This window comes from Pristiophorus japonicus, chromosome 17 (genome assembly GCF_044704955.1).
Source record: "Pristiophorus japonicus isolate sPriJap1 chromosome 17, sPriJap1.hap1, whole genome shotgun sequence".
NCBI classification, from domain to species: Eukaryota; Metazoa; Chordata; class Chondrichthyes; family Pristiophoridae; genus Pristiophorus; species Pristiophorus japonicus.
The window spans coordinates 27,719,092-27,733,239 of NC_091993.1; positions in this window are offsets into that span (position 1 = coordinate 27,719,092).

Consider the following 14,148-nt stretch of genomic DNA (forward strand, 5'->3'; position numbering starts at 1 on the left):
GCCTTTAACGTAGTGAAATGTCCCAAGGCGCTTCACGGGAGTACTATGAAACAAAATAAAATTGTCACAAAAAAAACTGAGCCACATAAGAAATTAGGGCAGGTGCCAAATGCTTGATCAAAGAGGTAGGTTTTAAGGAGTGTCTTGAAGGAGGAAAGAGAGGTAGAGAAGCAGAGAGGCTTCAGCAGGGAGTTCCAGAGTTTGGGGCCCCAGGCAACAGAAGGCACGACCACCAATGATTGAGCAATTATAATCAGGGATGCTCATTAGAGGAGCACAGATATTTCAGGGGTTGTGGGGATGGAGGAGATTACAGAGATAGGGAGGGGCGAGGTCATGGAGGGGTTTGAAAACAAGGTTGAGAATTTTGAAATCGAGGCGTTGTTTAACCGGGAGCCAATGTAGGTCAGCGAGCACAGGGGGTGATGGGTGAACAGGACTTGGTGCGAGTTAGGACACGGGGCAGCCGAGTTTTGGATCACCTGTAGTTTACGTAGGGTAGAATGTGGGAGGCCATCTAGTAGTGCGTTAGAGTGGCTAAGTCTAGAGGTAACAAAGGCATGGATGAGGGCTTCAGCAGCGGATGAGCTGAGGCAAAGACAGAGACGGACGATGTTATGGAGATGGAAATAGGCAGGAATAGCAGGAAGTGGAAATTCCTGTGAAGGCAGATTGGTGGAAGGTTGGACGATGAGATGATGTGGGGGACAGGTGGAAGAGAAACAAAAATGAAAACACACTGTGCATGTGACTGCCTGTGTGTGTGTGTGTGTGTGTGTGTGTGTGTGTGTGTGTGTGCAGTAGGTTCCCTTCCTTACTCAACAGGGATCAGGATTTGTTGCTTTAATAATAGCTGGCCTTTCCTAACAAGCCACAAGCTGAGTGAGGTCATCATAAAATTTGACAGCAAGACATAAAAGAAGCATTAGAGTTTCCTGAAGAATTGTAGTCTGTGACCCCCACAACCTTTCCAGTAACATTTGTTTACTGTGCCACCAAATTTGGAAACAAAAAACTATGTATATTTCCACAACTGCAGTTCTTTATTTGAGGCCATTCAGACTTGTGTTCGAAGCAATTTTGTACACAGCCAAGTTTAAGCTCACCCAATCTTCCTAGGTTATAGAACTGTGCTGAGGAATGACACAGCAATTACAATAACAGATCAAGGCAGGAAAATAGCATTAAAATGATATAACATAGAGGACACATTGAAAGAGCTCCACTCTATTGTGACAGCGTCTGATCTAGTTCACATATTACAACAGAAATTAATGGTTAGGAAATGATGATTATCAGTCGTGGAGTGCTTCAGATGGAATTTAATGCATGTATACCGTGATTGTAGAATGCTTAATTAAATGTGAAATAATGAAGCTTTCCTCCCAGATAAGCAGATAATGCGCCTTAAAACACAAGGCAATGTTGTGGGTGGATGATATAGCGGCAGTGTGGTCATTCAAAAGGAAACTATAATGAGCATAAAGTGCTTCATAAACACTTATCATACATTCTGAGTGATTTACATATTGATTTATTCATTGAGAGGAAAAAAGGGTTTATTCTGATCTTACCTCACACTGGTAATTAAGAAGTTTATTAAGAATAAAGGTTCACAAACAAAAACTAAACACAATTCCACTGTTCAAACATTACATAATTGTCATTAGCCAAATGGTGATCCTTTTTGCAAAATTGTCCCAGAAATAAGTTAAAATTAAACATGATTAGAAAGCCAAATCAAATATAATTTTTTAAACTTGTTTTTTTGGAGCTGCTCTAATACATGGGTTTAATAAGGGCAAATGTGAAAGCAGTTCTCTGTAGGCATTTTAAAAACTGGAAATTCAGGCTGCCCAGAAGGCTCATGGAAAGAATCACATGCAATGTACAGCACAAAAACAGGCCATTCGGCCCAACAGGACTGTACCGGTGTTTATGCTCCACATGAGCCGCCTCCCATCCTACTTCATCTCACCCCATTCTTTCTCCCTCATGTGTTTATCCAGCCTCCCCTTAAATGCATCCATGCGATTCCCCTCAACCACTCCCTGTGGCAGCGAGTTCCACATTCTCACCACTCTCTGGGTAAAGAAGTTTCTCCTGAATTCCCTATTGGATTAATTAGTAACTACCTTATATTTACGGCACATAGTTTAGGACTGCCCAACAAGTGGAAACATCTCTTTTTCTACCATGTCGGGTGGGAGGCTCATCCATGAAGTATGAGTGCTTGGATGAGGTACCAGAGGTTAATTGGCACGACTGGAACCTTATTCCATTGAGGGAGTCTGTGTCTACAGGAGATGGGCAAAAAAGTGGAAATTCTTTAGTATTCGGGTCTGTAAAACCCAAACTGTGTACCGACTGCTAAATGTCGGTTTAATAATTTATTGGCTCCAGTATAGTGATATATATACATTCAGACTCAGGCATAGACAGTTACCAGTTACTGTTCTAAAATAAGTTCAGCTGTGGCTCAGTGGGCAGGGTAACACTCTCGCCTCAGAGTCAGAAGGTTGTGAGTTCAAATCCCACTCCAGGGACTCGAGCACATAAATCTAGGCGGACACTCCCAGTGCAGTGCTGAGGGAGTGCTGCACTGCCAGAGGTGCTGTCTTTTGGATGAGATGTTAAACCGAGGCCCCACCTGCTCTCTCAGGTGGACATAAGAGATCTCCTGCCACTATTTCGAAGATGAGCAGGGGAGTTATTCCAGTGTCCTGGCCAATATTTATCCCTCAATCAACGTAACAAAAACTGTTTATCTGGTCATTACCACATTGCTGCTTGTGGGAGCTTGCTGTGCAAAACTTGGCTGAGTGTTTCCCACAGTAACACCAAGCTTATGGTCTACAGTGCAGTAGTGATACCCCCACCTTCCTATATGGCTCAGAGACATGGACCATATAACTCAAAGCACTGGAGAAATACCACCAACGATGTCTCCGCAAGATCCTGCAAATCCACTGGGGGGATAGACGCACCGTCAGTGTTGTCGATCAGGCCAACATCCCCAGCATCGAAGTACTGACCACACTCGATCAGCTCTGTTGGGCAGGCCACATCGTCCGCATGCCCGACACGAGACCCCAAAAGCAAGCGCTCTACTCGGAATTCCTACACGGCAAGTGAGCCCCAGATGGGCAGAGGAAATGTTTCAAGGACACCCTCAAAGCCTCCTTGATAAAATGCAACATCCCCACCGACACCTGGGAATCCTTGGCCCAATTTCGCCCTAAGTGGAGGAAGAGCATCCAGGAGGGCGCTGAGCACCGACTCTAGTCGCTGAGAGCATGTAGAAACCAAGCGCAGGCAGCGGAAGGAGCGTGCGGCAAACCAAACTCCCCACCAACCCTTTCCTTCAATGACTGTCTGTCCCACCTGTGACAGAGACTGTAATTTCCGTATTGGATTGTACAGCCACCTAAGAACTCACTTTTAGAGTGGAAGCAAGTCTTCCTCGATTTCGAGGGACTGCATATGATGATGATGAGAACAGTAACTACACTCCAAAAGTAATTAGCTGTAAAGCGCTTTGAGTCATCCGGTGGTCGTGAAACGTACTATATAAATGCTTACCCCTTATCTTTAGGACCGAGATGAGGAGAAACTTCTTCATTCAGAGAGTTGTTAACCTGTGGAATTCCCTACTGCAGAGAGTTGTTGATGCCAGTTCATTGGATATATTCAAGAGGGAGTTAGATATGGTCCTTACGGCTAAAGGGATCAAGGGGTATGGAGAGAAAGCAGGAAAGGGGTACTGAGGTGAATGATCAGCCATGATCTTATCAAATGGTGGTGCAGGCTCGAAGGGCCAAATGGCCGACTCCTGCACCTATTTTCTATGTTTCTGTCTTTCTTCTATAACTAAATACCGCTATACAATTCTAATGTGATTGAATAAACATGTCGATATATTTTCCCATTGGAAAGAAATGGAATTTAATTTGGATTTACAAAAGCATTGCGTTAAACAAATGGCTATGGAATCAAACAGTTAATAGCGCTGGCCATACATAGGTTTTTCCAAGGGTCAGTAAAGTTAGGTGTAAGATTGGAGTGTCCATGCATGTTTTCTTTGCGAGCTGCTAAGGCGCCACATATGAATTTTAAATCAATGCTTCGATCAGTGTGAATATATATACATATATTTCAAACTGAGAATAATTTAAAAAAAAATTGAGTGTTTTGATTTAGCATTTACTCATCAAGGATGTCATAACCCCAATAATAACCTTTGCATGCCCCCTGGCCCATGAAATTAAAACAGGACAAACCAGTGAGAAAGAACACGAGTGTAAATAGAACTGATCTATCCGGGCTTCTTGGGCTGAGTTGCCAAGGCCTGTGGCCACACATGGCCCACGGGTTGTAGACTGGAAACTATTATGTTCCTAACACAGATGAGGCTGCACACAGGGAGGTTAAAGTAACACTGACCTCAGTCTTTAATAAGACACTCCAGAGTGAGGAACAGGCCTTAGGGGCCGGCTTATATACAGTGCTCCCAAGGGATGCTGGGATCCCCTGGGACTTCAGGAGATGAGCTCCCTGGTGGCAGAACATGGGAGTGCATGCTTTACAGATACACATCATCACTCTGCCCCCAAAGTCAAAGTGAAAACTATTTACAAGGCGAGGTGGTTGGGAGCCTTTCTTTCCCTGATGGATCGCCTCGGTACAAATGTCTGTTCTGGTGTGTTGGCTGTGCCCTCGCTGGGTTGGTGTGTTGTTGGCCCTGCAGGGCTGCTAGGTGAGCCTGGCCTTGCTGGGCTGTTGGGCGTGATGGGTTTGATTTCCTGGTCCGGCGTGGTGTCGTTGATCCTTTGGGTGTGTGTTGTGGGCTCGAAAAAGGTGGTGTCTGCTGTGGGTTGTTCAATGCAGTCTGTGAACTGCAGCCTCGTTTGGTCCAGGTGCTTTCTGCAAATTTGTCCATGGTCTAGTTTGACTACAAACACCCTATTCCCTTCGTTAGCTATCACCGTGCCTGCGATCCACTTGGGACCATGTCCATAGTTTAGCACATACACAGGGTCATTCAGATCAATTTTCCGTGACACAGTGGCACGACCATCGTTTACATTTTGTTGCTGCCGCCTGCTCTCTACCTGATCATGCAGGTTGGGGTGAACCAGCGAGAGCCTGGTTTTAAGTGTCCTTTTCATGATTAGCTCAGCCGGGAGCACCCGTGAGCAAGTGGGGTCTCGTGCAGTAGCTGAGCAGTACTTGCGATAGGCGGGTTTGGAGTGAGCCTTCTGAGACTCGTTTAAGGCTCTGTTCGATGGTTTGTACTGCCCACTCTGCCTGCCCATTGGAGGCTGGTTTAAACGGGGACGAGGTGACGTGTTTGATCCCATTGCGGGTCATGAATTCTTTAAATTCGGCACTGGTGAAACATGGCCCGTTGTCACTGACCAGTATGTCAGGCAGGCCGTGGGTGGCAAACATGGCCCTCAGGCTTTCAATGGTGGCGATGCTTCTCGACATTATTTCACATTCAATTCATTTTGAAAAAGCATCCACCACCACCAGGAACATTTTACCGAGAAACGGGCCCGCATGGTCGACATGGATCCTCGACCATGGTCTGGAGGGCCAGGACCACAAATTTAGTGGTGCCTCTCTGGGCGCGTTGCTCAACTGAGCATATACGCTGCATTGCCGTACACAGGACTCTAAGTCAGAGTCGATACCGGGCCAACACACATGGGATCTGGCTATCGCTTTCATCATTACTATACCCGGGTGTGTGCTGTGGAGATCTGAGATGAACATCTCCCTGCCCTTTTTTGGTAACACTACACGGTTACCCCACAACAGGCAGTCTACCTGAATGGACAGCTCGTCCTTTCGCCACTGGAACGGCTTGATTGGCTCTTGCATTTCAACGGGGATGCTGGCCCAGCTCCCATGCAGTACATAGTTTTTTACTTGGGACAGCCAAGGATCTTGGCTGGTCCAAGTCCTAATCCGGCGGGCCGTGACAGGTGGTTTATCATTTTCAAACGCTTCCATGACCATCAACAAGTCTCCGGGCTGCGCCACCATCAACAAGATTGCAGGCTGCGCCATTCCACCCCAGTGGTGGGCAATGGTAGCCGACTGAGAGCATCCGCACAGTTCTCGGTGCCTGACCTGTGGCGGATGGTGTAGTTATACGCTGATAGCGCGAGTGCCCACCTTTGTATGCGGGCTGAGGCATTAGTATTTATCCCCTTGTTTTCAGTGAATAGGGATATGAGGGGCTTGTGATCGGTTTCCAGCTCAAATTTGAGGCCAAACAGGTACTGATGCATTTTCTTTACTCCGAACACACACGCTAATGCCTCTTTCTCAATCATGCTGTAGGCCCTCTCGGCCTTAGACAAGCTCCTGGAAGCATAAGCGACAGGTTGCAACTTCCCCGTAACGTTAGCTTGTTGTAATACACACCCGACTCCGTACGATGTGTTTTGCACGGGTTATACAATACAAGCAGCTTGTTGGAGCATAAAATGTTTCTGGCTCTCTTAAAAGCAATTACTTGGTTTTTTTCCCCCAGACCCAGTTCTCACAATAACACATGTAGGGGCTCTAAAAGCATGCTTAACCCCGGTAGGAAGTTACCAAAATAGTTGAGGAGTCCCAGGAATGACCGCAGCTCCGTGATGTTGTGTGGCCTGGGCACGTTCCTGATAGCTTCTGTCTTGGCGTCTGTGGCCCGAATGCCGTCCGCCGTGATCTTTCTCCCCAAAATCTCCACTTCTGTTGCCATGAAGACACATTTCGACCTCTTCAGCTGCAGCCCTACACGATCCAGTCGCTGGAGGACCTCCTCCAGGTTTTGTAGGTGCTCGGCAGTGTCCCGTGACCAATATGTCGTCCTGAAAGACCACCATGTGCGTTACCGACTTGAGTTGGCTCTCCATGTTTCTCTGGAAGATCGCTGCAGCCGACCGAATTCCAAACGGGCATCTGTTGTAGATGCACAGTCCCTTGTGCATGTTGATGCAGGTGAGACCCTTCGAAGACTCCTCCAGCTCCTGCGTCATGTAGGCCGAAGTCAGGTCGAGCTTGGTGAACGTCTTGCCTCCTGCCAGCGTCGCAAATAGGTCATCTGCCTTAGGTAGCTGGTGTTGATCCTGCAGCGAGAAACGATTAATAGTTACTTTATAATCGCCGCAAATCCTGACCGTGCTATCACTTTTGAGTACTGGAACAATCGGACTGGCCCACTCGCTGAATTCCACTGGGGAGATGATGCCCTCGTGTTGCAGCCTGTCCAGCTCGATTTCCACTCTCTCCCTCATCATGTGAGGTACCACTCCCGCCTTGTGGTGAATGGGTCATGCCTCTGGGACCAAGTGGATCCGCACCTTCGCCCCGAAAAAGTTTCCAATGCCTGGCTCAAAAAGGGAAGGAAATTTGTTGAGAACCTGGGTACATGAGGCCTCATCGACATGTGACAGCGCTTGGATGTCATCCCAGTTCCAGCGGATTTTGCTCAGCCAGCTCCTTCCAAGCAGTGTGGGGCCATCACCTGGGACAATCCAGAGTGGCAGTTCGTGCACCGTGCCCTCATAGGTGACCTTGATCATGGCGCTGCCCAGGACAGTGATAAGCTCTTTGGTGTATGTTCTCAGTTTCGTGTGGATGGGGCTCAGGGCTGGTCTGAATGCCGTGTTGCACCACAGTCTCTCAAACATCTTTTTACTCATGATGGATTGGCTAACGCCAGTGTCCAGTTCCATGGCTACGGGTAAGCCATTCAATTTTACGTTTAGCATTACAGGTAAACATTTCGTTGAAAATGTGTGCACCCCGTGTACTTCAGCATCTGCCTCCTCTCTCTGAGGCTCGAAATTGCCTTGATCCACCATGGACCGATCTTCCTCTGCCATTTGGTGGTTAGCAGGTTTTGCAGAGCTTGCAGCTCTCGTTGGAGGTGCCCCATTGTTCCACAGCTCTTACAAACATACCCTTTGAAGCGGCATGAATAGGCTGAATGGAAGCCTCCACAACGCCAACAAGGTGTGAATTGCCTTGCATTCATCCTTTGTTGGGGACTCCGAGTCATCTGGGTCACCTGAGGCCTGCTGGCAGTTGCAGACTTGTGGGTTCTGCCCTGTACATTTCTGCTCGCAAACACAGTTCCAGTTAATTTATGAACATTGCTAGCACTTGTGTGCTGAGAGATTTGTTTGGTGTTATCACTGGTGGACATAAACGCCTGTGCTATCGCAATGGCCTTACTGAGGGTCGGTGTCTCTACAGTCAAAAGTTTTCGTAGGATGGTCTCGTGGCCAATGCCCAGTACAAAAATGTCTGAGCATTTGCTCCAGGTAGCCATCAAACTCACATTGTCCTGCAAGTCGCCTTAGCTCGGCGACATAGCTCGCCACTTCCTGACCTTCGATCGCTGGCATGTGTCGAACTGATACCTCGCCATCAGCACGCTCTCCCTCGGGTTAAAATGCTCCCGAACCAGTGTACACAGCTCCTAATGCGATTTATCTGTGGGTTTCACTGGAGCCAGAAAATTCATGAAGCTGTAGGTCGGTGCCCCGCAGACTGTGAGGAGGACCGCTCTCCTTTTTGCAGTGCTTCCTGCTCCATCCAGCTCGTTGGCTACAAAGTACTGGTCTAGCTGTTCGACATAGGCTTCCCAGTCCTCACCCTCCGAGAACTTCTCCAGGATGCCCACAGTTTGCTATATCTTTGCGTTAGATTCGTATTCTCGTCGCCAGTTATTGTGTTCCTAACACAGATGAGGCTGCACACAGGGAGGTTAAAGTAACACTGACCTCAGTCTTTAATAAGACACTCCAGAGTGAGGAACAGGCCTTAGGGGCCGGATTATATACAATGCTCCCAAGGGATGCTGGGATCCCCTGGGACTTCAGGAGATGAGCTCCCTGGTGGCAGAACATGGGAGTGCATGCTTTACAGATACACAATAGAAACCACTGATTCTCGGTCTGTATTTATTCAGGGTGGATTATGACGAAGGAGGTGTGCTTTTAACCCTAACCATCTGGAGCCGACCAGTTGCAGTTATAACCTGCTGTGCTCGCTGACCTACATTGGCTTCCGGTTAAGCAACGCTTCGATTTCAAAATTCTCGCCCTTATTTTCAAATCCCTCCATGGCTTCGCCCCTCCCTATCTCTGTAATCTTCTCCAGCCCCACAACCATCCAGAGATGTCTGCGCCCCTCTAATTCTGCTCTCTTGAGCATCCCGGATTATAATCACTCAACCACTGGGGGCCGTGCCTTTTGTTATCTTGGCCCCAAGCTCTGGAATTCCCTGCCTAAACCTCCCCGCCTCTCTCTCCTGTTCAAGATGCTCCTTAAAACCAACCTCTTTGACCAGGCTTTTGGTCACTTGCGCTAATTTCTACTTATCTGGCTATGTGTGTGTCTCAGTTTTGACACACTTTTGGTTTTCCTTCAGTGCTCCAGATCCCAGTAATCTGCTCGGTATTGCTACATACTGCAACGTTCCTTCCCAAGTAATGCCAGACCCCAATGGCTCTCCTAGAACTTGTCACACCTCTTCCAAATGCAGCCAATCCCTGGCACCCGTTCAACCACTGCCAGACCTAGAATTACCCAGCAAACCAATTTTTAATCTTATAATACTCCTGTGAAGCACCTTGGGACAGGTAGCATTCTGAGCAGGTGGCAAAGAACACCTGCCCCAAAGCCGGCAGAGTCTTTGTAACATATGTACGTCATGTCCCGTTCACATTATTGGGACCTGGCTGCAATTTTAACTCGATGGCCTGCGCTGGAAATGGCAGAGAGATTCCGCCAAGTCAATCCAGCAGTGAAGCTGATCAGTGCCTCAGAGGAATTTGGTTTGCTGGGTAATTCTAGGTCTGGCAGCAGTTGAACGGGTGCCAGGGATTGGCTACATTTGGAAGAGGTGTGACAAGTTCTAGGAGAGCCATTGGGGTCTGGCTTCTCGGGATGGAACGTTGCAGTATGTAGCAATACTGAGCAGATTACTGGGATCTGGAGCACTGAAGGAAAAGTGAAACTGTGTCAAAACTGAGAGACACACCAAGGTTTGGTTGCGGTGGGTATAATGGGGGGGGGGAGGGTTAGTGTGGTGTGGTATTTAGGGGTGTGGCTTAGTCTGAGAGAACTAGGTAGAGATACTGTCAGCAATGAGGGTGGAAAGTGTTAGGGTGTGGCAGCACTTCAGGGGTCCTGCGATCTGGGAGTGCTGCCAGGATTTGCAGTTTGAGGAGGTTTTAAGGTCTGCATGGAGTGCCAGAGGGGGAGGAGGTTGCGGGGAGTCTGGTAGTACTAGAGAATGCAGGGTTTAGAATAGTGGGGTTCCTGGATTTGGCAGGCCGTGGAAGGGGGCTCAGGATCTGAGAGTATGAGGAGGGGGTTCCCATTATCTGGAAGCACTGGGAGAGGGTCCCTGAGAACAAAGTGGGGGAGCCAGGTCGCTTTTCATTGAGGTTGCAGGCAAGCCTGAGAATATGACCTAACCCACCCAGCCTATTCTTGCTCATTATGTGCCTGTGCTGCAGCCAGTTTAAGTGCACTTCATGATACTAATGTTGTTGCTAATTGTATCAGCACACAGAGTTGGCAAATCCATTATTAAAGCATTGATAGTGCTAAAACCCATCTGTTTCTAGCACAACTCTCACCAGTTGGACTGTGTACTATTCGTATTAACAACTGATGGGAATCAAATACTTTCTGTTATTGGAGTGTTCAAAATCCAATTTATTCATCTTTTGTTTTGGAGAAAAAAATAACTGAAATTAGCACTGTCCTTTCAGCTAGTCAGCTGCCCTCTGATTAATGCTGTCTCAAATGAAAATTCAACAGTTGATAAAATATGAAACTTTATATTGGCCTTGGACGGTGTAAAGTGTACATTCACCAGAATGACACCAGGACTTGAGTTAATTTCTGAGGACAGGTAGCATAAACTTAGTTTGTATTTCCTCGAGTTTAGAAGGTTGAGGGATGATCTAATTGAGGCATTTAAAATGATTAAGGGATTAAATAAGGTAGCTACAGAGAAATAATTTCCTCTGGTGGGAAATTCCAGAACAAAGTCGAGGCCCCGTCTGCCCTCTCAGGTGGATGTAAAAGATCCCTCGGCACTATTTCGAAGAAGAGCAGGGGAGTTATCCCCGGTATCCTGGCCAATATTTATCCCTCAATGAACATAACAAAAAAAACTGATGATCTGGTCATTATCACATTGCTGTTTGTGGGAGCTTGCTGTGAGCAAATTTCCCACATTATAACAGTGACTGCACTTCAAAAAGTACTTCATTGGCTGTAAAGCACTTTGAGACATCCGGTGGTCATGAACAGCGCTATGTAAATGCAAGTCTTATTCTTCTTCAAAGGGTGTAAGCTTAACACTACAGGTAGGCTATTTAGGAGTGGAATAAGGAAGCACTTTTTCCACACACAGGGTAGTGGAAATCTGGGACACTTTTCTCCCAAAACAGTCTGCAGAATGATTTCAGATAAACACAGAATCGATGATTCTGTGTCAACTGAAATTTTCAAGACGGAGATTGATTGATTTGTGCCAATGGAAATGAGAAGCGGGAGAGATGTACGATTAGCGGCTGATTAGATATCGCCCCCTTTTACGCTATCGCACAAAGTCAAAATTACCATCATCTCCTTCTGGATTTCTCCTTTTGGATAATTGGGTTTATTTATTGCAGTGATCTTTAGAGGATCATTTTGGGAGATCTGTTTACAGATTTCTAGCAGTGATGAGAGGCTACAGTAAAGTCACTGTACATTCTGAAAACCATGATAGTACAACATTGGAAATCCAAAAGAACTCACTAGGTGAGAGAAGTTGAAGGGCCAAGTTAATATTAAGATGTTTCGGAATGTGGTTTGCTGCCAGAAATATTATTCACTTATTCCGCCCTTTATCAAGTTTGTATTTACAAGTTTAACATTCACAAATTGAAATGCAATAGATCTGTAAGCACAAATTCATGCATTTAGCTTTTATGTACACTAAGGCACACAGGGGACAAAATCTTGCTACCTGCTAAAGTACTGATTTGTTTTAACATCCAAATAATAAAAAGTACTGTAAATCTGTTGAAGATTTCTACCAATTTCCTTCACCAGCTCGCTCTGCTGTAATTTTGTGTTCTGATATCGCTGTAATTTTCTTCAATTTAAAAAATATAATTCCTTTTGGAATCAGGCATTCGCAGGTTGTCCCATTGAAAAAGTCAGTTAGAAATGAGGGAAAAACAATTGAGGCGTCCATTTAGAGTTGTCAAATCACACTCCATATAGGCCTTCAGAAACGTGCATCGTCGATTTAATGAGTAGAGTAACTTAGCATTACAAAATGAATACAGGTGGTTTTATTACCACTGCACAGCCTTGAAAGGTGCTCCAAGGCACCGGTACTGGATCTGTGCTGACAGGATGTTGGGTTTAGCAGATGACATAACAATGGTGGCATGTGGTGAACTAAAGGACCCTTGATACTGAATAGTTTATATGGATTGTATGGAATCTGCAGCACAGAATCGGCCCAACTGGTCGGTGCCAGTGTTTAATCTCCACACGGACCTCTCCCCACCCTGCCCCCATGTATCGCGCTATTCCCTTCTATCTCATGTATGTCTCCAGCTTCCCCTTAAATGCACCAATGCTGTGTGCTTCAACCACTCCACTGAGTTCCACAGCTCCCCACTCTGTGCAAAGAAAGTGCTCCTAAATTCTTTATTTGATCCGTTAGTGGCTATCTTAGATTTATGCCCCTTGATCTGAACTCACCTACATGTGGAAACAGTTTCTCCACGTCCACCCTATTGAACCCCTTCACAAATGTAAAGACTTCTCTTTTCTAGATAAAAGATCCCCAGCCTGCTCAATCGTTCCTGCATGCCCTCAATTCTGGTATAAATTTATTTTGCACTTTCAATCTTTTTGGCATTTTCTCCAGTGCTTCAATATTCTTTTTGCAGTATGGACTCCAGAACTGTGCGCAGTACTCCACGTGTTGTCCAATATAAATACTTACCGATAGTCTGCTACAGAAGAAGCAATATACTCTTTAAAAACTCATAATACTGTGTAGTACCTGCCATCTCATAATGTAAAACCTTCAGCTCCTGCATCACCATCAGACTCCTTATTCTTTCAGTATCATTCATTGGCCCTACCATTGAAGCGATAAGAAAATATCAACATTGAATGCTATTTAGAAAAAACTGATCTATATATATATATATGCTTGCGAGTGTCAAAAAAGACTTATTTATATAGCGCCTTTCACGACCACTGAACATCCCAAAGCACTTTACAGCCAATGAAGTATAGTCACTGTTGTAGTGTAGAAAATGCAGCAGCCAATTTGTGCACAGCAAGTTCCCACACACAGCAATGTGATAATGACCAGATAATATGCTTTAGTGATGTTGACGGAGGGTGAAAAATGCATGAAAGCTTTGCCATTGCAACTGATAACCCCATCAAAAACTTAACTGAATTCCAGCCTTGTATCTCACTGCCAACTATCAATGACCTATATATAATCATCATCATAGGCAGTCCCTCGAATAGAGGATGACTTGCTTCCACATCAAAAAGATCACAGGTGTTTCAATGAAGGACCTAAAATTCCAGGTCCCGAACTACATGTTGAAGAGTGGAAGATGCCTGTGTGTGGATTTTTTTTAACGTGTGATGGCTGTTGCACACCAGCCAACACATGGGCTTGACAGAGCTTGGTCTTGGTACAGTGGCAAGGATTAACCTAGACGACTGGAGACCAGCTCTACTGCATGGACCTAGTGCGTTCACATATCGCAGTGTGGGCTGGCCCGTGCTGCCCCTGGGCCCTCGCACCTTCTGGGCTCCGAACTCATGCCTCTCCTGGGCCCCGATCACGTCCCTCTACAATCTCTCGCCGCTCCTTCGCCCCGACCTCGCCGCTCCTGCTGTATCTGCCCACCTGGACCTTGGTGACGTCCCTTTTCACTGCCGAAAGACCTTACCCCACCGATCACTCACTGAACTTTATCCTGGTCATACGCGTTTTTCTCAAGTAGCTGCGTACAGATATCGGCGCAAAACTGGAACTTGCGCCATCTGAAATAGCTCCAGGCTAAAAACGTGGGATCCATGTCCAAACCC